Here is a 26,761-nt window from a genome sequence, read left to right as displayed (position 1 = left end):
GCTTCCACCACGTGGGGCCAAGAGCCGGACAGCCGGAGCTCCCGCAGAGAAGACTATAGAACCGCAATGATTTTATTATGGATCTAGATTCAAAAAATAAACAGCTCATAATATATTTCCCAAAAGGGTCCTAGTATTTTCTCTATTGTATACTTGGTGCACTACATTAACTTAAGGATACTCTCTAGCATCCCATTTACTGACACCCATCCACCAACTCTTCTAGCTGAAGGGGATGGCCCTCACTCGACAGGCCCCAAAGACACAGATCTGTACCCACAGTAAGTAGAATCAGATCCTTCCTGGTGTCTCCCTTCCAGTCAGCTCTGCAGGACCTCTGGGTTCAGCTTCTCTGTCTCTCTCTCTCTCTCTCTCTGGGTTGACCACCCAAGGTGGCATGACCACCTTCTGCGGAGAAGAGGGCAGCCGCCCCTTCCCTCCTGGACTCCATTCCCAGGCTCAACTCCCAATGCAGCACCTCTCCTCTGGCAATTGCCAGGACTGTAACAAAGCCTGTACACTCACTTGTCAGGTCCCCTCCCAATTTGCCTCCCTATTGGACCAGTGGGGGACAGTCAAACAAGCTGAGCTGCACCTGAGCACAATGAGCAGACCTAACCAATAGATCCTGCTCCCTGGTAGGCAGAGAGCACTCTAAGTTTTACCTTACCATCTTCCTGGTAAGCAGAAAGACCAAAAACTATACTCTCTTCTAGCACGTACCTAGGAGGGTGCTACACTAAAAATACTAATTGCAGTCTTGTTCAGTGGCTTGAAGTACTGAAACTATTGGGATCAGCATGACAGCCAGGTAACTGAAATTTTCAGAAGAGAGTTTTGCAGTGACACCCTCTATATTACTTTGGTACAGAGTTCCTATAAAACTGATACTTTCTGATTTTCCTGTATTTTGTGTAGACACACACCAGAAATATTCAGCTGCCTTGAGATGATATCAGATTCTCATGTCTTGCTGTAGCTTTAGGCTGCATTGTGATGCAATGTGTTAATCCAAGTTATGCTCCACAATAACGTGTTTTGTGTTAATGCAGCCTATTTGAATGGGCTGACAACACACCACAATAAACTGAGAAACCTAACTTCACGTTTTTTTCTGACACAGCATGACATGACTCACAGTAGTGTTTTATCATGTGGTGTCAAGTATGGCTACTGCCACACAAGACACCACATGGTAAAACACTACTATAGCAATGCAGAACATGTCACAATGCACTGCACTGCACAAATATACATTTCCTACTTTTTTCCAGCGCACTCCAACATAGCATGTTTGAATGAACTTTAGCCATATGACATATTATCCTGTTCTCGAGTTGGGACTGTGTGCACACCAGCAGCCCGATTATCACGTACCTGATCGAAGGCTGAAATGCTGGGAGGGCTTCCCTTGGGACTAAGTGCAGAGCGCCCCCTGAAGGTGGCACAGTGAGAGCTATACCCAAAGCGGCAGAGGTTGCTAGCTGCGGCAGGCTGAGGTGAAGAGGAGAAGTCCACTGGTGGGCAGCTAACGAGCAGGGTTGACTGTTAGGCAGGGGTACCTCAGAAGTACCAGACGAGATCGAGCAGCAGGGAGAACCAGAAGCAGAGTCAGTAGCCAGGCCGGAGTTCATACACAGGATAGCCAGCAGTAGGAAAGCCAATGGAACAAGCCGGGGTTCATACACAGGGCAGCAGATCAGAGTAGAGTAAACAGGAACAAGCCAAGGGTCAAGCTGGGATCAACACAGATCAGACAGGTCAAGGAAAGCCGGGTCGTTTAGCAGGTAATCCAAGACAAACAGGAACAGGAACTCAGGAATACACAAGAAGCTGAAGATCATGCAGCAGTTGGTGACTGCTGCAGCAGGCTTTAAATAGGACACTGGCGCCTGGAGTCTCTCACGTATTGCATGCGCTTTGGCGCACATGCGTGTGCTTTGGCACGCGCGTGCACACAGGCAAATATACTGTTCTGGACGTTCTCGCCCGTGCACGCGTGCGCATTAGCATTGGAGAATTCGTATTTGTAGATCCGCGATTCTGCTGGCCATTGATGCCAGTTCTCCTGTGGGTTGGTCCCTGACACCAATGCTGCTGGTGTGAACAAGCCCTAATATATTAGGAATGGTTCTGTGTGTTAAGCAAAATTGACTCCAGTTCAAACTGTTAGTGTGTGTGTGTTTGTGTCACTACTGTCTCCCATATATCTGTATATTACCTTTGTTAAGATGCCCATCTAAATGTTTTTGAGATCATCAACAGTCCTTGCTGACACCACCAACTGTGGAAGGGAGTTCCACATTCTTACCACTCTAATGCCCTGTACACACGGTCGGACATTGATCGGACATTCCGACAACAAAATCCATGGATTTTTTCCGACGGATGTTGGCTCAAACTTGTCTTGCATACACAGGGTCGCACAAAGTTGTCGGAAAATCCGATCATTCTGAATGCGGTGACGTAAAACACGTATGTCGGGACTATAAACGGGGCAGTAGCCAATAGCTTTCGTCTCTTAATTTATTCTCAGCATGCGTGGCACTTTGTGCGTCGGATTTGTGTACACACGATCGGAATTTCCAACAACGGATTTTGTTGTCGGAAAATTTTATAGCAAGCTCTAAAACTTTGTGTGTCGGAAATTCCTATGGAAAATGTGTAATGGAGCCTACACACGGTCGGAATTTCCGACAACGCGGTCCTATCACACATTTTCCATTGTAAAATCTTATAGTGTGTGTGACAGACTCACCCGGGACAGAGGCTATTGGAGGGGACCGAACGCAAGCCTCTTGCCCACCGATTATGGGCCCTAGCATTTGGGGGAATGGTGCTCTCTGTGAGCTGTATGCCTGGGGACCCTGGGGTTGGTGTTACTTTGGATTCAGCTCCATGTCCCCCCAAAACACACAGACTCTGGAACCCTTTATATGCCATATTAGAATGATAAGACTGAATTATACTGTTGGGACACATCCTGTGAGGAGATGCTAATGTCATCAACTCCACTCACCTGTCTGATGTCAGCTATAATGGGTTTAATGCAAATAAGTTTAGTCCAGGTTCTAAGGGTATTCAACTCATTGTTGTTTGTTCTAATGAACCCTGTGTTGATGTTTATGGTAATGTATGTTAATTGAATGAGCTGATCACATTGTCCTCTATACAATGTAGGAGACGGGACGACTCCTATTGGAGCTCATGTTAATTAGGTTAATTAGGTTAGCTTTGAGTCAGCCTGGTGTATAAATGTGTGTGAGATCTCAAATAAAGAAGTAGTTCTGATGTACTCCAAGACTGGTGTTGTCTAGTTCTTGGGGGTTCCTATAGCCGGATCCATTGGACTCGTGTTCCAGAACTTAGGAAGCGGTATACTGACGGAAGCACTCAAGCGGAGTGTGGGACGTTCCGTGACAGTGTGTACCAGGGCATAACAGTAAAGGACCCCTTACGCAGTTTAAGATTAAACCCCTTCTAATCCAACTTCATTGATGTGTCTTCTTAAGTGATCTGTGACTGAAAAGTTTTCTCCCTATGCTAGAATCACCATTTAGATATTTGGATATTGCAATCAAATCTCCTTTTAAGCTTCTTATCTGTATGAAGAATACATTTAATGATTGTAGTCGCTCCTCATAACTGAGGTCCTCCACACCCCTATTAGCTTTGTTGCCCTTCTCTGGACTCTCTTCAGTTCTAGCACATCATTTCTCTTATCACTTGAGTAAATACCATTTTTAATAAATTCCAATAGTCTGCTGGCCTTGCCCGCTGCAGCTTGGCATTGCATGCTATTGCTACACCTGTGATCTACCAGGACTCCCAGATCCTTTTCCATCCTCAATTCCCACCATCTGGATGTAATCCCATTATCAGTTTTTTCTTGTCAAATTTGTTTATTGAAATATAACAACTCAGAAAACAAGTTCAAAAGCGGTACAGGAATTTAATATGTTAGGATACAATAGGCGATTATATTTCCCTAATATAACTAGAAATTTAATTTTGTCTCATACTTTAACTGCTTGCCAACCGCTGGTCATATGACGGCCAGGCGGCGCGGCTCTCATTGTGGGAGGGCGGCATATGACGGCCTCCCATTTAAACAGGGAATGCGAGTGATCGTGCGCGCATCCCTGTTTCTTCGATGGCGGCGAGGGGGGTGGGGGGTGAACAGCCATTGGACATGGCTGTTTACCATGTGATCAGCCGTGATGAAGTCACGGCCGATCACAGATGGTTCCACCCCAATGTGCACAGCGCAAGCGCGACCGGGAACACTGCTCGTCACCGACACCAGTAAACAGCCATTGGCTGGCTATTTACCCACGTGATCGGCTGTGATCATTTCACAGCCGATCACTAAATGTAAATTAGCTGTTACCAGCTCTTCTCTCCTCACACACCGTTTCCAGTGTGAGGAGAGAAGAGCCAGGAGCAGTGAGTTACCGATCTGTGTTTTGTAGTGTGTGCACCAACACCACACCTGTCCCATCGCCCCCCCATTGTCATCTGTTACCCAACAGTGACCACAGTCACCCCATAAAGTGCACCTGTCACATAAGAGACTGCCATCAGTGACCTTCAGCGGTGCACCTGTCACCCATCACCCTTCACCCATCAGTGACTGTCAGCCATCACCCGTCACCCATCAGTGACCATTTGCCATCACCCGTCACCCATCAGTGACCATCAGCCATCACCCGTCACCCATCAGTGACCATCAGCCATCACCTGTCACCCATCAGTGACTGCCAGCCATCACCTGTCACCCATCAGTGACCGTCAGCCATCACCCATCACCTGTCACTAGGGATAAGCCGAACACCCCCTGGTTCGGTTCGCACCAGAACTTGGGAACAGACCAAAACTTCGCACAAACGTTAGAACCCCATTGAGGTCTATGGGACTCGAACGTTCGAAATCAAAAGTGCTAATTTTAAAGGCTAATTTGCATGGTATTGTCCTAAAAAGGGTTTGGGGACCCGGGTCCTGCCCCAGGGCACATGTATCAATGCAAAAAAGTTTTAAAAACAAACGTTTTTTCGGGAGCAGTGATTTTAATAATGCTTAAAGTCAAACAATAAAAGTGTAATATTCCTTTAAATTTCGTACCTGGGGGGTGTCTATAGTATGCCTGTAAAGGGGCGCATGTTTCCCGTGTTTAGAACAGTCTGACAGCAAAATGACATTTCAAAGGAAAAAAGTAATTTAAAGCAACTCGCGGCTATTAATGAATTGCCGATCCGACAATACACATAAAAGTTCATTGATAAAAACTGCATGGGATTTCCCCACAGGGGAACCCCGCACCAAAATTTAAAAAAAAACTGGTGTGGGGGTCCCCCTAAATTCCATACCAGGCCCTTCAGGTCTGGTATGGATATTAAGGGGAACCCTGGCCAAAATTTTTTAACAAATGACGTAGGGGTCCCCCTCAAAATTCATACCAGACCCTTCAGTTCTGGTATGGATTTTAAGGGGAACCCCGCGCCAAAATTAAAAAAAAAATTGTCGTGGGGTCCCCCCAAAAATCCATACCAGACCCTTATCCGAGCACGCAACCTGGCAGGCCACAGGAAAAGAGGGGGGGTGAGAGAGCGCCCCCTCCTGAACCGTACCAGGCCACATGCCCTCAACATTGGGAGGGTGCTTTGGGGTAGCCCACCAAAGCACCTTGTCCCTATGTTGATGAGGACCAGGGCCTCATCCCCACAACCCTTGGCTGGTGGTTGTGGGGGTCTGCGGGCGGGGGCTTATCAGAATCTGGAAGCCCCCTTTCACAAGGGGACCCCCAGATCCCGGCCCCCCCATGTGAAATGGTAAGGGGGTACAAAATTACCCCTACCATTTCACAAAAAAACTGTCAAAAATGTTAAAAATGACAAGAGACAATTTTTGACAATTCCTTTATTTAAAGTCTTCTTTTTTCCATCTTCTATCTTCTTTCTTCTTTCTTCTATCTTCCTTCGGTTTCTTCCTCCATCTTCTTCTTCCTCCGATCCTCTGTTTCTTTCTCTGGTGTTCTCGTCTGGCATCTCCCTCCGCGGCATCTTCTTCTCTTAATCTTCTTGTCTTCAGCTTCTTATCTACATCTTCTTCTCTTCATCTTCTTTTCAGGCTGCTCCACATCCATGATTGGATGGGAGGCTCCCCGCTGTGTGATGCTTCTCTCTTCATCTTTTTCTCTTCATCTTCTTGTCTTCATCTTCTTTTCGGGCCGCTCCGCATCCATGATTGGATGGGAGGCTCCCGCTGTGTGACGCTTCCCTGTGGCATTCCCCGTGACGTCAGAGGGGCGGGTGACCCCACCCCCCTCTGACATTACGGGGAATGCCACAGGGAAGACCCCATCAAGTCCCTGTGCGTCAGAGGGGGGTGGGGTCACCGGGTGGCCCCGCCCTCCATTATTTAAGAACAGTCAGAAGACGAGAAGCGTCACACAGTGGGAGCCTCCCATCCAATCATGGATGCAGAGCGGCCCGAAAAGAAGATGAAGACAAGAAGATGAAGACAAGAAGATGAAGAGAAAAAGATGAAGAGAGAAGCGTCACACAACGGGAGCCTCCCATCCAATCATGGATGCAGAGCGGCCCGAAAAGAAGATGAAGAGAAGAAGATGAAGATAAGAAGATGAAGAGAAAAAGATGAAGAGAAGATGCCGCGGAGGAAGATGGAGGAAGAAACTGAAGGAAGATAGAAGAAAGAAGATAGAAGATGGAAAAAAGAAGACTTTAAATAAAGGAATTGTCAAAAACTGTCTCTTGTCATTTTTAACATTTTTGACAGTTTTTTTGTGAAATGATAGGGGTACTTTTGTAGCCCCTTACCATTTCACACAGGGGGGGGTGGGATCTGGGGGTCCCCTTGTTAAAGGGGGCTTCCAGATTATGATAAGCCCCTCACCCACAGCCCCCTATAACCACTGGCCAAGGGTTGTGGGGATGAGGCCCTGGTGGGCTACCCCAAAGCACCCTCCCAATGTTGAGGGCATGTGGCCTGCTACGGTTCAGGAGGGGGGCCACTCTCGTCCCCCCTCTTTCGAATTTGCTGCGAACACCTCAAATTGTTCACTGCTCAAACTCAAAGCTTATCCCTACCTGTCACCCATCAGTGACTGCCAGCCATCACCCGTCACCCATCAGTGACCGTCAGCCATCACTTGTTACCCATCACCTGTCACCCATTAGTGACCGCCAGCTATCACCCGTCACTCATCAGTGACCATCAGCCATCACCCGTCACCTGTCAGTGACTGTCAGCCATCACCTGTCACCCATCAGTGACCGTCAGCCATCACCCATCACTATGGATGAGCTTCGAGTTCGAGTCGAACCCATGTTCGACTAGAATATCGCCTGTTCGACCGTTCGACGAATTTCGAACGATATGGCCCATTTGCGCCAAATTCGAGTGGCGCATCACGACCCATAATTCACTGCGACATCGCAGTGCATTGCTGGCTGATGATTGGCCAAGCATGCACTATGACCCGCATGCTTGGCCAATCACAGTGCAGTGTGTACAGAGAACTGCAATTGGCCAAAGCCAGGGTGGCTTTGTCCAATTATGGCTCAGGGGGTTTAGTACACGCCCCACACTATATAAGGCCGCCTGCGTGGTGGCCTTGTGTAGTGTGTTGCGGCGGCGGAGAGAGATAGATAGACAGAGAGACAGTGTCATTTGATTTAAGTTAGAGTAGGCAGGTCGAGTCAGTTAGCTGCACTTACAGTGTTTTGTATATATACAGTATATGCATCCCAGGTGTTGTCTATATATATATCTATAGATAGATATAGATATATAAATATATATATCTATATCTATAGATATATATATCTATATCTATAGATATAGATATATATATCTATAGATATAGATATATATATCTATATCTATAGATATATATCTATATATATGTAATGAGCCCCTGCTCACTCGGTTCCACTCTCCCGACACTCCTCTGTGGCTATAGAATCAGATTGCAGATCGCAACGTCTGATGGTTTGGTCATCCGATGCTCCGGGATTCGAACTACAGCTATGTGCCGTTCTAATCCAGTTGTGATAACTCAGAACAAACACCAGGCAGGCTGTATGTAAGTTCAAACAGGAATTTCACTTTTATTGGATGCACACAACACACTTTTATACACAGCAGTTTGAACACCCCGCCCCCAACAACCACTTTCCTATTGGTCAATTATAAAGTACATTTCACTTCACTCAGTTCCACTTGTCCATGCAAATGAGGACTTGAAACAAGATCAGCAGAGAGTGGTCCGATAGCTTGAATAGGAGGACTGATATGTGTAATGACACAGAGAAGCCCCAGGGGGTAATTAAAGTACATAAACAAATGGTCAAACACAGAACAATGCCTTTCTTCCAGACCATGGAGCCATCTGGAGGGGGTTAGCCTTAAGACAGGGCAGACGACGCCCCACTGTGTAATAGAATCAAAGGAGAAATACTTCAGTATTCCAAGCTTCATGACAATCCAGTATTCCAAGGTTCATGACAATATATACACTGTATTCAGTTTAGCGAGATCCATTCCTGTTATTCTCTTCCTAATATACTGACAGGCAGGCAGGTGTTTTTACAGTATTTACAGTTCGCGTGCTGTGTACCCTGCACAGTTGCACCTACAGTATAGCTACCTGAAGACAAGTGCTTGTGTTCTTCTGATCCTATTAATAGCACAGGCAGGCTCTTGAATTATTTACAGTTAGTGTACTGTGTACCCTGCACAGTTACATCTACAGTATAGCTAGGTGAAGACAAGTGCTTATGTTCTTCTTCTGATCCTATTAATAGCACAGGCAGGCTCTTGAAGTATTTACAGTTAATGTACTGTGTACCCTGCACAGTTGCACCTACAGTATAGCTACCTGAAGACAAGGGCTTGTGTGCTTCTTCTGATCATATTAATAGCACAGGTAGGCTCTTGAAGTATTTACAGTTAGTGTACTGTGTACCCTGCACAGTTGCACCTAGAGTATAGCTACCTGAAGACAAGTGCTTGTGTTCTTCTTCTGATCCTATTAATAGCACAGGCAGGCTCTTGAAGTATTTACAGTTAGTGTACTGTGTACCCTGCACAGATGCACCTACAGTATAGCTACCTGAAGACAAGTGCTTGTGTTCTTCTTCTGATCCTATTAATAGCACAGGCAGGCTCTTGAAGTATTTACAGTTAGTGTACTGTGTACCCTGCACAGTTGCACCTACAGTATAACTACCTGAAGACAAGTGCTTGTGTTCTTCTTCTGATCCTATTAATAGCACAGGCAGGCTCTTGAAGTATTTACAGTTAGTGTACTGTGTACCCTGCACAGTTGCACCTACAGTATAGCTACCTGAAGACAAGGGCTTGTGTGCTTCTTCTGATCCTATTAATAGCACAGGCAGGCTCTTGAAGTATTTACAGTTAGTGTACTGTGTACCCTGCACAGTTGCACCTACAGTATAGCTTCCTGAAGACAAGGGCTTGTGTGCTTCTTCTGATCCTATTAATAGCACAAGCTGGCTCTTGAAGTAATTACAGTTAGGGTACTGTGTACCCTGCACAGTTGCACCTATAGCTACCTGAAGACAAGTGCTTGTGTGCTTCTTCTGATCCTATTAATAGCACAGGCAGGCTCTTGAAATATTTACAGTTAGTGTACTGTGTACCCTGCACAGTTGCACCTACAGTATAGCTACGTGAAGACAAGTGCTTGTGTTCTTCTTCTGATCCAATTAATAGCACAGGCAGGGTCTTGAATTATTTACAATTAGTGTACTGTACCCTGCACAGTTACACCTAAAGTATAGCTAGGTGAAGACAAGTGCTTGTGTTCTTCTTCTGATCCTATTAATAGCACAGGCAGCCTCTTGAAGTAGTTACAGTTAGTGTACTGTGTACCCTGCACACTTGCACCTATAACTACTTGAAGACAAGTGCTTGTGTGCTTCTTCTGATCCTATTAATAGCACAGGCAGGCTCTTGAAGTATTTACAGTTAGTGTACTGTGTACCCTGCACAGTTGCACCTACAGTATAGCTACCTGAAGACAAGTGCTTGTGTTCTTCTTCTGATCCTATTAATAGCACAGGCAGGGTCTTGAATTATTTACAATTAGTGTACTGTGTACCCTGCACAGTTACACCTAAAGTATAGCTAGGTGAAGACAAGTGCTTGTGTTCTTCTTCTGATCCTATTAATAGCACAGGCAGGCTCTTGAAGTATTTACAGTTAGTGTACTGTGTACCCTGCACAGTTGCACCTACAGTATAGCTACCTGAAGACAAGTGCTTGTGTTCTTCTTCTGATCCTATTAATAGCACAGGCAGGCTTTTGAAGTATTTGCAGTTAGTGTACCGTGTACCCTGCACAGTTGCACCTATAACTACCTGAAGACAAGTGCTTGTGTGCTTCTTCTGATCCTATTAATAGCACAGGCAGGCTCTTGAAGTACTTACAGTTAGTGTACTGTGTACCCTGCACAGTTGCACCTATAGCTACCTGAAGACAAGTGCTTGTGTGCTTCTTCTGATCCTATTAATAGCACAGGCAGGCTCTTGAAGTACTTACAGCTAGTGTACTGTGTACCCTGCACAGTTGCACCTATAACTACCTGAAGACAAGTGCTTGTGTTCTTCTTCTGATCCTATTAATAGCACAGGCAGGCTCTTGAAGTAGTTACAGTTAGTGTACTGTGTACCCTGCACACTTGCACCTATAACTACTTGAAGACAAGTGCTTGTGTGCTTCTTCTGATCCTATTAATAGCACAGGCAGGCTCTTGAAGTATTTACAGTTAGTGTACTGTGTACCCTGCACAGTTGCACCTACAGTATAGCTACTTGAAGACAAGTGCTTGTGTTCTTCTTCTGATCCTATTAATAGCACAGGCAGGCTCCTGAAGTATTTACAGTTAGTGTACTGTGTACCCTGCACAGTTGCACCTACAGTATAGCTACCTGAAGACAAGTGCTTGTGTTCTTCTTCTGATCCTATTAATAGCACAGGCAGGCTCTTGAAGTATTTACAGTTAGTGTACTGTGTACCCTGCACAGTTGCACCTACAGTATAACTACCTGAAGACAAGTGCTTGTGTTCTTCTTCTGATCCTATTAATAGCACAGGCAGGCTCTTGAAGTATTTACAGTTAGTGTACTGTGTACCCTGCACAGTTGCACCTACAGTATAGCTACCTGAAGACAAGGGCTTGTGTGCTTCTTCTGATCCTATTAATAGCACAGGCAGGCTCTTGAAGTATTTACAGTTACTGTACTGTGTACCCTGCACAGTTGCACCTACAGTATAGCTACCTGAAGACAAGGGCTTGTGTGCTTCTTCTGATCCTATTAATAGCACAAGCTGGCTCTTGAAGTAATTACAGTTAGGGTACTGTGTACCCTGCACAGTTGCACCTATAGCTACCTGAAGACAAGTGCTTGTGTGCTTTTTCTGATCCTATTAATAGCAAAGGCAGGCTCTTGAAATATTTACAGTCAGTGTACTGTGTACCCTGCACAGTTGCACCTACAGTATAGCTACGTGAAGACAAGTGCTTGTGTTCTTCTTCTGATCCTATTAATAGCACAGGCAGGGTCTTGAATTATTTACAATTAGTGTACTGTGTACCCTGCATAGTTACACCTAAAGTATAGCTAGGTGAAGACAAGTGCTTGTGTTCTTCTTCTGATCTTATTAATAGTACAGGCAGGCTCTTGAAGAATTTACAGTTAGTGTACTGTGTACCCTGCACAGTTGCACCTATAGCTACCTGAAGACAAGTGCTTGTGTGCTTCTTCTGATCCTATTAATAGCACAGGAAGGCTCTTGAAATATTTAGAGTTAGTGTACTGTGTACCCTGCACAGTTGCACCTACAGTATAGCTAAGTGAAGACAAGTGCTTGTGTTCTTCTTCTGATCCTATTAATAGCACAGGCAGGCTCTTGAAGTATTTACAGTTAGTGTACTGTGTACCCTGCACAGTTGCACCTACAGTATAGCTACCTGAACACAAGTGCTTGTGTTCTTCTTCTGATCCTATTAATAGCACAGGCAGGCTCTTGAAGTATTTGCAGTTAGTGTACTGTGTACCCTGCACAGTTGCACCTATAACTACCTGAAGACAAGTGCTTGTGTGCTTCTTCTGATCCTATGAATAGCACAGGCAGGCTCTTGAAGTATTTACAGTTAGTGTACTGTGTACCCTGCACAGTTGCACCTACAGTATAGCTACCTGAAGACAAGTGCTTGTGTGCTTCTTCTTATCCTATTAATAGCATAGGCATGCTCTTGAAGTATTTACAGTTAGTGTACTGTGTACCCTGCACAGCTGTACCTATAGCTACCTGAAGACAAGTGCTTGTGTGCGTCTTCTGATCCTATTAATAGCACGGGCAGGCTCTTGAATAGGGATGAGCCGAACACCCCCCTGTGCGGTTCGCACCAGAACATGCAAACAGGAAAAAAGTTTGTTCGAACACGCGAACACCGTTAAAGTCTATGGGACACGAACATGAATAATCAAAAGTGCTAATTTTAAAGGCTAATATGCAAGTTATTGTCATAAAAAGTGTTTGGGGACCTGCGTCCTGCCCCAGGGGACATGGATCAATGCAAAAAAAAGTTTTAAAAACGGCCGTTTTTTCAGGAGCAGTGATTTTAATAATGCTTAAAGTCAAACAATAAAAGTGTAATATCCCTTTAAATTTCGTACCTGGGGGGTGTCTATAGTATGCCTGTAAAGGGGCGCATGTTTCCTGTGTTTAGAACAGTCTGACAGCAAAATGACATTTTGAAGGAAAAAACTTATTTAAAACTACCCGCGGCTAATGCATTGCCGACAATACACATAGAAGTTCATTGATAAAAACGGCATGGGAATTCCCCAAAGGGGAACCCCGAACCAAAATTAAAAAAAAAAAAATGACGTGGGAGTCCCCCTAAATTCCATACCAGGCCCTTCAGGTCTGGTATGGATATTAAGGGGAACCCCGGCCAAAGTTTAAAAAAAAAAATGACGTGGGGTTCCCCCTAAATTCCATACCAGACCCTTCAGGTCTGGTATGGATTTTAAGGGGAACCCCGCGCCAAAAAAAAAAAAAAACGGCGTGGGGTCCCCCCAAAAATCCATACCAGACCCTTATCCGAGCACGCAACCTGGCAGGCCGCAGGAAAAGAGGGGGGGACGAGAGTGCGCCCCCCCCCCCTCCTGAACCGTACCAGGCCACATGCCCTCAACATTGGGAGGGGGCTTTGGGGTAGCCCCCCAAAACACCTTGTCCCCATGTTGATGAGGACAAGGGCCTCATCCCCACAACCCTGGCCGGTGGTTGTGGGGGTCTGCGGGCGGGGGGCTTATCGGAATCTGGAAGCCCCCTTTAACAAGGGGACCCCCAGATCCCGGCCCCCCCCTGTGTGAAATGGTAAGGGGGTACAAAATTACCCCTACCATTTCACTAAAAAACTGTCAAAAATGTTAAAAATGACAAGAGACAGTTTTTGACAATTCCTTTATTTAAATACTTCTTCTTTCTTCTATCTTCCTTCATCTTCTGGTTCTTCTGGTTCTTCTGGCTCTTCTGGTTCTTCCTCCGGCATTCTCGTCCAGCATCTCCTCCGCGGCGTCTTCTATCTTCTTCTCCTCGGGCCGCTCCGCACCCATGGCATGGGGGGAGGCTCCCGCTCTTCTCTTCTTCTTCATCTTCTTCTCTTCTTCTCTTCATCATTTTCTTCTCCGGGCCGCTCCGCATCCATGCTGGCATGAAGGGAGGCTCCCGCTGTGTGACGGCGCTCCTCGTCTGACAGTTCTTAAATAACGGGGGGCGGGGCCACCCGGTGACCCCGCCCCCCTCTGACGCACTGGACATGACGGGACTTCCCTGTGGCATTCCCCGTGACGTCACAGGGAAGTCCCGTCAAGTCACCGTGCGTCAGAGGGGGGCGGGGTCACCGGGTGGCCCCGCCCCCCGTTATTTAAGAACTGCCAGACGAGGAGCGCCGTCACACAGCGGGAGCCTCCCGCCATGCTAGCATGTGTGAGGAGCGGCCCGGAGAAGAAAATGAAGAAGAGAAGAAAAGAAGAAGAGAAGAAGATGAAGAAGAAGAGAAGAGCGGGAGCCTCCCCCCATGCCATGGGTGCGGAGCGGCCCGAGGAGAAGAAGATAGAAGACGCCGCGGAGGAGATGCTGGACGAGAACGCCGGAGGAAGAACCAGAAGAGCCAGAAGAACCAGAAGATGAAGGAAGATAGAAGAAAGAAGAAGTATTTAAATAAAGGAATTGTCAAAAACTGTCTCTTGTCATTTTTAACATTTTTGACAGTTTTTTAGTGAAATGGTAGGGGTACTTTTGTACCCCCTTACCATTTCACACAGGGGGGGGGCGGGATCTGGGGGTCCCCTTGTTAAAGGGGGCTTCCAGATTCCGATAAGCCCCCCGCCTGCAGACCCCCACAACCACTGGCCAGGGTTGTGGGGATGAGGCCCTTGTCCTCATCAACATGGGGACAAGGTGTTTTGGGGGGCTACCCCAAAGCACCCTCCCAATGTTGACGGCATGTGGCCTGGTACGGTTCAGGAGGGGGGGCGCACTCTCGTCCCCCCCTCTTTTCCTGCGGCCTGCCAGGTTGCGTGCTCGGATAAGGGTCTGGTATGGATTTTTGGGGGGACCCCACGCCGGGTTTTTTTTTTTTTTTTTTGGCGCGGGGTTCCCCTTAAAATCCATACCAGACCTGAAGGGTCTGGTATGGAATTTAGGGGGACTCCCACGTCATTTTTTTTTTTTAATTTTGGTTCGGGGTTCCCCTTTGGGGAATTCCCATGCCGTTTTTATCAATGAACTGCTATGTGTATTGTCGGCAATGCATTAGCCGCGGGTAGTTTTAAATGAGTTTTTCCTTCAAAATGTAATTTTGCTGTCAGACTGTTCTAAACACAGGAAACATGCGCCCCTTTACAGGCATACTATAGACACCCCCCAGGTACGAAATTTAAAGGGATATTACACTTTTATTGTTTGACTTTAAGCATTATTAAAATAACTGCTCCCGAAAAAACGGCCGTTTTTAAAACTTTTTTTTGCATTGATCCATGTCCCCTGGGGCAGGACCTGGGTCCCCAAACACTTTTTATGACAATAACTTGCATATTAGCCTTTAAAATTAGCACTTTTGATTTCTCCCATAGACTTTTAAAGGGCGTTCCGCGGCATTCGAATTTGCCGCGAACACCCCAAATTGTTCGCTGTTCGGCGAACTTGCGAACAGCCAATGTTCGAGTCGAACATGAGTTCGACTCGAACTCGAAGCTCATCCCTACTCTTGAAGTATTTACAGTTAGTGTACTGTGTACCCTGCACAGTTGCACCTACAGTATAGCTACCTGAAGACAAGTGTTTGTCTTCTTCTTCTGTTCCTATTAATAGCACAGGCAGGCTCTTGAAGTATTTAAAGTTAGTGTACTGTGTACCCTGCACAGTTGCACCTACAGTATGGCTACCTGAAGACAAGTGCTTGTGTGCTTCTTCTGATCCTATTAATAGCACAGGCAGGCTCTTGAAGTATTTACAGGTAGTGTACTTTTTACCCTGGACAGTTGCACCTATAACTACCTGAAGTCAAGTGCTTGTGTGCTTCTTCTGATCCTATTAATAGCACAGGCAGGCTCTTGAAGTATTTACAGTTAGTGTACTGTGTACCCTGCACAGTTGCACCTACAGTATAGCTACCTGAAGACAAGTGCTTGGGTGTTTCTTCTGATCCTATTTAAAACACAGGCAGGCTCTTGAAGTATTTACAGTTAGTGTACTGTGTACCCTGCACAGTTGCACCTACAGTATAGCTACCTGAAGACAAGTGCTTGTGTGCTTCTTCTGATCCTATTTATAGCACAGGCAGGCTCTTGAAGTATTTACAGTTAGTGTACTGTGTACCCTGCACAGTTGCACCTATAGCTACCTGAAGACAAGTGCTTGTGTGCTTCTTCTGATCCTAGTAATAGCACAGGCAGGCTCTTGAAGTATTTACAGTTAGTGTACTGTGTACCCTGCACAGTTGCACCTATAACTACCTGAAGACAAGTGTTTGTGTTCTTCTTCTGATCCTATTAATAGCACAGGCAGGCTCTTGAAGTATTTACAGTTAGTGTACTGTGTACCCTGCACAGTTGCACCTACAGTATAGCTACCTGAAGACAAGTGCTTGTGTTCTTCTTCTGATCCTAATAATAGCATAGGCAGGGTCTTGAAGTATTTACAGTTAGTGTACTGTGTACCCTGCACAGCTGCACCTATAGCTACCTGAAGACAACCGCTTGTGTGCTTCTTCTGATCCTATTAATAGCACAGGCAGGCTCTTGAAGTATTTACAGTTAATGTACCGTGTACCCTGCACAGTTGCACCTACAGTATAGCTACCTGAAGACAAGTGTTTGTGTTCTTCTTCTGTTCCTATTAATAGCACAGGCAGGCTCTTGAAGTATTTACAGGTAGTGTACTGTGTACCCTGCACAGTTGCACCTATAACTACCTGAAGTCAAGTGCTTATGTGCTTCTTCTGATCCTATTAATAGCACAGGCAGGCTCTTGAAGTTTTTACAGTTAGTGTACTGTGTACCCTGCACAGTTGCACCTACAGTATAGCGACCTGAAGACAAGTGCTTGTGTGCTTCTTCTGATCCTATTTATAGCACAGGCATGCTCTTGAAGTATTTACAGGTAGTGTACTTTTTACTCTGGACAGTTGCACCTATAACTACCTGAAGTCAAGTGCTTGTGTGCTTCTTCTGATCCTATTAATAGCACAGGCAGGCTCTTGAAGTTTTTACAGCTAGTGTACTGTGTACCTTGCACAGTTGCACCTACAGTATAGCTACCTGGAGACAAGTGCTTGTGTGCTTCTTCTGATCCTATTAATAGCACAGGCAGGCTCTTGAAGTATTTACAGGTAGTGTACTGTGTACCCTGCACTGTTGCACCTATAGCTACCTGAAGACAAGTGCTTGTGTGCTTCTTCTGATCCTATTTATAGCACAGGCAGGCTTTTAAAGTATTTACAGTTAGTGTACTGTGTACCCTACACAGTTGCACGTACAGCTACCTGAACACAAGTGCTTGTGTTATTCTTCTGATCCTATTAATAGCACAGACAGGCTCTTGAAGTATTTACAGTTAGTGTACTCTGTACCCTGCACAGTTGCACCTACAGTATAGCTACCTGAAGACAAGTGTTTGTGTGCTTCTTCTGATCCTATTTATAGCACAGGCAGGTTTTTGAAGTATTTACAGGTAGTGTACTTTTTACCCTGGACAGTTGCACCTATAACTACCTGAAGTCAAGTGCTTGTGTGCTTCTTCTGATCCTAATAATAGCACAGGCAGGCTTTTGAAGTATTTACAGTTAGTGTACTGTGTACCCTGCACAGTTGCATCTGCAGTATAGCTACCTGGAGACAAGTGCTTGTGTGCTTCTTCTGATCCTATTAATAGCACAGGCAGGCTCTTGAAGTATTTACAGGTAGTGTACTGTGTACCCTGCACAGTTGCACCTATAACTACCTGAAGTCAAGTGCTTGTGTGCTTCTTCTGATTATATTAATAGCACAGGAAGGCTCTTGAAGTATTTACAGTTAGTGTACTGTGTACCCTGCACAGTTGTGCCTACAGTATAGCTACCTGAAGACAAGTGCTTGTGTGCTTCTTCTGATCCTATTTATAGCACAGGAAGGCTCTTGACGTATTTAAAATTAGTGTACTGTGTACCCTGCACAGTTGCACCTACAGTATAGCTACCTGAAGACAAGTGCTTGTGTTCTTCTTCTGATCCTATTAATAGCATAGGCAGGCTTTTGTACTATTTACAGTTAGTGTACTGTGTACCCTGCACAGTTGCACCTATAGCTACCTGAAGTCAAGTGCTTGTGTGTTTCTTCTGATCCTATTAATAGCACAGGCAGGCTCTTTAAGTATTTACAGTTAGTGTACTGTGTACCCTGCTCAGTTTCACCTACAGTATAGCTACCTTAAGACAAGTGCTTGTGTTCTTCTCCTGATCCTATTAATAGCACAGGCAGGCTCTTGAAGTATTTACAGGTAGTGTACTTTTTACCCTGGACAGTTGCACCTATAACTACCTGAAGTCAAGTGCTTGTGTGCTTCTTCTGATCCTATTAATAGCACAGGCAGGCTCTTGAAGTATTTACAGTTAGTGTACTGTGTACCCTGCACAGTTGCACCTACAGTATAGCTACCTGAAGACAAGTGCTTGGGTGTTTCTTCTGATCCTATTTAAAACACAGGCAGGCTCTTGAAGTATTTACAGTTAGTGTACTGTGTACCCTGCACAGTTGCACCTACAGTATAGCTACCTGAAGACAAGTGCTTGTGTGCTTCTTCTATTCCTAGTAATAGCACAGGCAGGCTCTTGAAGTATTTACAGTTAGTGTACTGTGTACCCTGCACAGTTGCACCTATAACTACCTGAAGACAAGTGTTTGTGTTCTTCTTCTGATCCTATTAATAGCACAGGCAGGCTCTTGAAGTATTTACAGTTAATGTACTGTGTACCCTGCACAGTTGCACCTACAGTATAGCTACCTGAAGACAAGTGCTTGTGTTCTTCTTCTGATCCTAATAACAGCATAGGCAGGGTCTTGAAGTATTTACAGTTAGTGTACTGTGTACCCTGCACAGCTGCACCTATAGCTACCTGAAGACAACCGCTTGTGTGCTTCTTCTGATCCTATTAATAGCACAGGCAGGCTCTTGAAGTATTTACAGTTAATGTACCGTGTACCCTGCACAGTTGCACCTACAGTATAGCTACCTGAAGACAAGTGTTTGTGTTCTTCTTCTGTTCCTATTAATAGCACAGGCAGGCTCTTGAAGTATTTACAGGTAGTGTACTGTGTACCCTGCACAGTTGCACCTATAACTACCTGAAGTCAAGTGCTTATGTGCTTCTTCTGATCCTATTAATAGCACAGGCAGGCTCTTGAAGTATTTACAGTTAGTGTACTCTGTACCCTGCACAGTTGCACCTACAGTATAGCTACCTGAAGACAAGTGTTTGTGTGCTTCTTCTGATCCTATTTATAGCACAGGCAGGTTTTTGAAGTATTTACAGGTAGTGTACTTTTTACCCTGGACAGTTGCACCTATAACTACCTGAAGTCAAGTGCTTGTGTGCTTCTTCTGATCCTAATAATAGCACAGGCAGGCTTTTGAAGTATTTACAGTTAGTGTACTGTGTACCCTGCACAGTTGCATCTGCAGTATAGCTACCTGGAGACAAGTGCTTGTGTGCTTCTTCTGATCCTATTAATAGCACAGGCAGGCTCTTGAAGTATTTACAGGTAGTGTACTGTGTACCCTGCACAGTTGCACCTATAACTACCTGAAGTCAAGTGCTTGTGTGCTTCTTCTGATTATATTAATAGCACAGGAAGGCTCTTGAAGTATTTACAGTTAGTGTACTGTGTACCCTGCACAGTTGCACCTACAGTATAGCTACCTGAACACAAGTGCTTGTGTGCTTCTTCTGATCCTATTTAAAGCACAGGCAGGCTCTTGAAGTATTTACAGTTAGTGTACTGTGTACCCTGCACAGTTGTGCCTACAGTATAGCTACCTGAAGACAAGTGCTTGTGTGCTTCTTCTGATCCTATTTATAGCACAGGAAGGCTCTTGACGTATTTAAAATTAGTGTACTGTGTACCCTGCACAGTTGCACCTACAGTATAGCTACCTGAAGACAAGTGCTTGTGTTCTTCTTCTGATCCTATTAATAGCATAGGCAGGCTTTTGTACTATTTACAGTTAGTGTACTGTGTACCCTGCACAGTTGCACCTATAGCTACCTGAAGTCAAGTGCTTGTGTGTTTCTTCTGATCCTATTAATAGCACAGGCAGGCTCTTTAAGTATTTACAGTTAGTGTACTGTGTACCCTGCTCAGTTTCACCTACAGTATAGCTACCTTAAGACAAGTGCTTGTGTTCTTCTCCTGATCCTTTTAATAGCACAGGCAGGCTCTTGAAATATTTACAGTTAGTGTACCATGTACCCTGCACAGCTGGACCTATAACTACCTGAAGACAAGTGCTTGTGTGCTTGTTCTGATCCTATTAATAGCACAGGCAGGGGGGCGCATGCGCGGCCGGCGATGATGGTGGACGCTCATTAGAGAAGCTCCGGACCCGCTCCTTCCATACCCGGATCCTGCTCCACAACACTAGCATTAATAGATCCAGGATCCACTGGAAAAGACCCCGGAATACCCCGGGCACCTCATGGGGAAAATAGGATCCCAGCGACACGGATACCAGGGGTTTGTCCCGCCTCCGACCTCCCGGCCGGCTCAAAACATGGAGCGGTTCCTGTATAGGCCGCAATCCCCGGCCTCAAGTAGCCAGACGGCTACAGCGCTCGCCGCGGAGCGAACAGCAGATGCAGTGGCCACTGCACCGGATCGCTCTGCACACAGCCCCCTATCCCAGGAGACACCCTCCTTTGCACAGCAACAGAGAAGGGAGACTTCACACAGCAACTATAGAGAAACAGAAGAACATACTGCAGACCTCCTTGCTGATCATCCTGCATCATCCACAGGTACTTCCATATCTACCCCCCCATTCCCAGACAACTCAGTCACAGTTACAGTTGCGGTGCTGGTCTCAAAGCTACAGTCCCTGCTACAGGACCTGACTCGTAACTTTACAGTAGCAGTAGGGAAACTGGCCCAGGAGTTACGAGGGGAAATCGATCAACTTGGTGATCGAACAGATACCTTAGAATCCAAATTTGACGAACTGGTGAAATACGTACACGTGCTTGAAGAAGACAACGTGACACTCAAACAAAGCATTTTTCAGGTCCAATCACAGCAGGAGGACCTTGAGAACAGGGAGAGACGTCAAAATGTGAGAATACGTGGAATTCCGGAAACAGTCCCTGACAAAGAAATACGTCCCTATCTCCTAGGACTGTTTGTCGCTATGGCTCCACACATTCCGGATATCGATTGGAGGCTAGATAGGGCCCATAGATCCCTAGCTCCGAAACCACCCCCTGGCACCAACCCGAGAGATGTAATCGCTCGCCTCCACTACTACGAAAGCAAAGAAGCTCTCATGACGGCCACGCGAAATAAACATCGCATTGAATATAAAGGCGCTAAACTCCAAATATTTAGTGACCTATCTCCCATCACTCTCGCCAAAAGACGCGACTTACGGCCAGTGACCATGCACCTACAACAACATCAAGTCGCCTACAGATGGGGTTTCCCCTTTCGCCTCTCAGCCTCGAGAGATGGCACTCAATATTCAATGCGAGCCTTACACGAGTGTGAGGCCTTTGTCCGTAACTTGGGACTGCCGCCCATCCCTGAAGAGGAACTTCCCCCACCACCACTAAATACGACCCCCGGCCCTCTTCAACCACTTACAACGATCTGGACCCCGGTTCGTCGGAGACGTCAAAGAAACCTTTCCACTCCTCAACGTCCGGCCTCAGCTAGACTACCTACCTGAATTTATCCCACACAAGGAGAAACAGCTCCTCAACATTTCACTCCTTTTTTGGCTGCCGTCTTCCTCGACACCTCGAGGGTTTGATAGCGGCACTATCCTGGTATCCGCAGAGAGAGACCTCCCCATTTCAGTCCTTGATGGCCTAGGTTAACGGCAACTGTTCCAGTCTTGGACTTCCATTCCTCGGCCGAGAAGATCCCATCTCTCTCTTTGATTTTCTTTTACTCTCCCCCAGAATTTAAAGTTTAAAGCTTGCGTACACAATTTTCTTTTCCTTTTGGAGGGAGCGGGTACCATCCCGCCCTTGTCGCTGACTGACATGCTCCTCTACAGGTCTATGGCTGCTAGCCAAGACTTCCTGAAGATTTTTACACCTTCAGGCTTACAAAATGTTTTTTTTTTATTTTTATTATTATTATTGTTATTTTTTGGACCTTTTTTTATAGTTCATATTTTTCCTTTCCTCTTTTTTCCTTTTTTCAAACCTAGGCCCTTTTTTGGCCTGAATATATACTTAACATTTTCTGGTTATTTTGTTATTGTATATTTGCTCACTGTCTACATGCTAATTGAGAAATGTGCAAAGATTTTACTAACTAATTTACACTGGTTAAACATGCTGTTACTTATTACTAAGATTTCACTAGCTGTAAATTGCTTGTCCTCCTCATGGCTCTGAAGGTCTTCTCATGTAACGTGAAGGGTCTGAACTCCATTCACAAACGCTGGTTGGCCTTGAAGGAATTCAGAGCCTCTGGAGCTGATGTGGTCATGGTTCAGGAGACACACTTCCGAACGGGTGGCTCCTTTAAGTTCACTTCTAAATTATTTCCCAACACATTTGTAGCCTCTGACCCATCTGGGAAAGCAGGAGTAGCAATTTTGCTCAAGAACTCATGCCCTATAAGAGTAATTGACTCCAAATTAGACCCCCAGGGACGATTTGTCATCCTGAACTGTGTCCATTTGCAAACAAAACTCAAGTTAGTTAACGTATATGCACCCAACTCTGGACAGATAGGATTTCTCACTAAAGTCCTTGAGGAGGTACAAAACTCCCCTCACCCATTTACGATTGTGGGAGGAGATTTTAACATGTGTATGTCTGCCAACAAAGATAGACTAAATCTTTTTCAAAACACTCCCCCAACCCAAGCCTATAGGTTATCTACCTCTTTCCGCAAATTAATTCGCACCCACAACCTGTTTGACTCTTGGAGAGTGAAACATCCCACTGGTAAACAATTCACCTTCTACTCCCCCCCACACAAAGGATACTCTCGCCTTGATTATTTCCTACTCTCCGCACCCTTACTATCTCACTTAGTAGCCTCTGAAATTGGCCCAATTACATGGTCTGACCATGCACCCATAACTTTAGACATATCCCTACATGTAGCATCCCCCAAGACATGTCACTGGAGACTTAATGAATCTCTCCTGAAAGACGAAGGCACCAAACAACGTCTCCAATCAAAATTGATTGAATACTTCAAGTTTAATGAAGGCTCTGTCTCAGACACTTCCATAATGTGGGAGGCCCACAAGGCCTTCTTCAGGGGTGAGTGCATCTCTGCTGGATCGCATAGGAAGCGTGATTCGCTCCAACAAAAATCTGAGCTACTGACCCAGCTGCGTTCAGCCGAGGTGCACTTGCTTCGAGCCCCCACAACTGCCCGTTTAAAGGAGATGATAAATATCCGTAACAAAATTAAGTCCTTAGACATGAATAAAATATCCAAGGCCATTCTATGGTCGAGGCAAAAATTTTACGAGTATGCTGACAAACCCCACAGAATGCTAGTGAACAAACTGAAGCCACGTCCAAGTCTCTCTATCCCTGATCATTTAACACAACTGGATGGAACTCCCACCTACTGTCCCCAATCCATGTCTAGGGTCTTTGGAGATTTTTACAACAAATTATATAACTGTTTAAACTCTGACCCACATACCCAATTCACACAAGAGAAATTTGATTCTTTTATCTCATCTTTGAAGCTCCCACAAATATCATCAGACCAGTGCTCCTCATTAAATGCTCCCATTACCACTGAAGAATTAACCGAAGTGACTAAACTGCTCCCTTTACATAAATCCCCAGGCCCAGATGGACTCCCCTACTCTTACTACAAAACCTTCCTTCCTATCCTATCTCCACATATGCTAAATTTGTATGCCTCCTTACTAAAAGGTACAATACCCCACCCCCAATTTCTTCATGCCCATATCATAGTCATACCAAAACCAGATAAAGATCCTGCTGTCCCTGACAACTATCGTCCTATAGCCCTACTAAATTCCGACTATAAAATTTTCACCAAAATCCTGGCAAACAGACTCTCCAAAATTTTACCATTTTTGATAAATAGAGATCAGGTAGGATTTGTCCCCCTGAGACACGCAGGGGACAACACAAGACGCACCATAGATCTTGTCGATTTACTAACTAGAACTAAAACCCCGGCAGTAATACTTAGCTTAGATGCACAAAAAGCATTTGATCGCCTTAGCTGGCCTTTCATGTTTGCGATCCTGTCCAAATATGGTTTCTCAGGTCCCTTTATACAGGCCCTTAGATCCCTATACTCATACCCTACCTCCCAAGTACAACTTGCATCCTACTTATCTCCCACATTCCCCCTCAGCAACGGTACTAGACAAGGGTGCCCTTTGTCACCCCTACTTTTTATACTTAGCTTAGAACCCCTAGCCACAACAATCCGCGAAAGTCCCTCCATTACAGGAGTACGCTTACGTCAGTTAGAATATAAATTATTCCTTTTTGCAGATGATATCCTTCTAACACTTACTCAACCACACACGTCCCTACCCTCGTTACATAAAATTTTAAACACTTTCAGTGAAATCTCTGGGTTTAAAATTAATACCACCAAAACAGAAGCTCTCCCCATAAATATCATACCAACTAATCTGAACACCCTTAAACAGAACTACAACTATCACTGGAGCTCCACATCCTTAAAATACTTAGGTGTCCGGATTACAGCATCATACTCCTCACTATATCAGGCGAATTTCCCCCCCCTATTCCAAGAAATTAACCGCCTATTGAATCACTGGACCGCTTTGCCCATCTCTCTCCTGGGACGTATAAATATTCTAAAAATGTCTATCCTTCCTAAACTACTGTATTTATTCGAGACACTCCCAGTGGCAATACCAATGTCTCAGTTGAAAACGCTTCAAAGAAGAAGCCTCCGTTTTATATGGAACAACGCCTCACATAGAGTGGCGGGCTCAGTGGTCATGGCACGTAAGCTTAAAGGGGGCCTAGGTGCCCCTGACTTCATCAAATACTACTATGCTTCTCACCTAAGGGTTCTTACCTCGTGGACCAACAGAACTGCCCCAAACAGATGGGCGGACATAGAAATGAGCATAACAGCCCCAGTACATCCGTGCTACATGCTCTGGCCGTCCACGACCAAATATATGCCCCAGCTGAGAACTCTATGCCTGGCCCCAATGCTCTTTACACTGGCAATATGGAAGAAATGCTCCGCTAAATACTCACTATCATCCACAAGTTCACCTCTTACTAATATCCTTTTTAATCCAGACATCCCAGACAGTCTGTCCTATGAACGTATGATGCCCTGGACTAAGGCCGGGATTTTTCAACTACGACAACTAGTCAATCCAGCCACAAGACACTTACTATCCTTCGAGGACCTTAACAAACAACACCAATTACCCAAAACAATATTTTATTCATACCTCCAAATCAAACACTTCTTTTCTACCAAAAACCCCACACTATCTTTAGATAAACCTACCCAATTCGAAATGCTATGTGCTACAGGCCCTCATGAACCCCAACTGATTTCCACCATTTATAGAATACTCCATGAGGCCAACCCCCTAAAAATAGATACGCATTACTTATATGAAAAAATGGTCACAGATTCTCCAACATGACATATCTCTCCTAGACTGGGACAAGATTTGGATCTCCATCTCCAAGAGCTCCAGATGTATTTCCCACAAAGAAATAGGTTACAAAGTACTTATGTTTTGGTATAAAACTCCAGAAAGACTACATGCGGCGGATCCGTCCATATCCCAAATATGCTGGAGATGTAATAAGAAAGTAGGATCCCATTTTCATATCTTTTGGGAATGCTCTTTGGTTACGCAACTTTGGGAGCAGATCCAAAAGTTATTAGAGAAACTGGTGGGAATCCTCGTTCCCCTGGATCCCATATATTATCTACTTGGTCTTCCCTATCAAGGTCTTCACAAAACAAAACAGAAACTGATGTCATACGTATTACTAGCAGCTAAAAAAACTATCCCCAAACTTTGGCTATCCACTTCCCCTCCCACCCTACCACATACTCTAACCATCTTAATGGATATGCGTAGAATGGAACATCTAACTGCCATTGTTGAAGGTTCCATACAGAAATTTTCTATCATCTGCCAACCTTGGGACGACTATGATGACAATAGTACGACAAATGAAACAGGATGAAATGATAGACGTCTATGGCAATAAACATTTTATATCTCTTGGGCTAACACACACCTTACCCCTCTGTTTGTGCAAATTCTCCTCAACAAGATTTCCTTTTCCTATAGGACAAGTAATGTAATCACAGTAGATTCGCCTAATTAATAACCAAAGGTTCTTATCACTTGTTATTCCTAACCTTACAGTTGTAGTGTAAGATATCCTATGGTTCCTGATAAGGTCATGCACTCTCGATAGACAGTATTGAAGCCTCATGTTTTCCTTTTTTTCTGAATGTGACAACGATGTTATTATAAATGTCATGAAAAATGTTAAATAAACAATTTAAAAAAAAAAAATAGCACAGGCAGGCTCTTGAAGTATTTACAGTTATTGTACTGTGTACCCTGCACAGTTGCAGCTATAGCTACCTGAAGACAAGTGCTTGTGTGCTTCTTCTGATCCTATTAATAGCACAGGCAGACTCTTGAAGTATTCACAGTTAGTGTACTGTGTACCCCACACATTTGCACCTACAGTATAGCTACCTGAAGACAAGTGCTTGTGTTCTTCTTCTGATCCTATTAATAGCACAGGCAGGCTCTTGAAGTATTTACAGTTAGTGTACTGTGTACCCTGCACAGTTGCACCTATAGCTACCTGAAGACAAGTGCTTGTGTGCTTCTTCTGATCCTATTAATAGCACAGGCAGGCTCTTGAAGTATTTACAGTTAGTGTACTGTGTACCCT

General features: G+C 45.0%; 1 protein-coding gene across 6 annotated transcripts in view; it reads left to right on the top strand.

Annotated features, from left to right (window-relative positions):
* LOC141144757 (C-C chemokine receptor type 3-like) overlaps positions 1-26,761 on the top strand; it is a 404,626-nt gene that overhangs the window by 19,983 nt on the left and 357,882 nt on the right. The window lies entirely within an intron of this gene.

This window comes from Aquarana catesbeiana, linkage group LG05 (assembly GCF_042186555.1).
Source record: "Aquarana catesbeiana isolate 2022-GZ linkage group LG05, ASM4218655v1, whole genome shotgun sequence".
Classification (NCBI taxonomy): Eukaryota; Metazoa; Chordata; class Amphibia; order Anura; family Ranidae; genus Aquarana; species Aquarana catesbeiana.
Note: the sequence above shows the minus strand (reverse complement) of the source record. Positions and strands in the feature narration are given on the sequence as shown.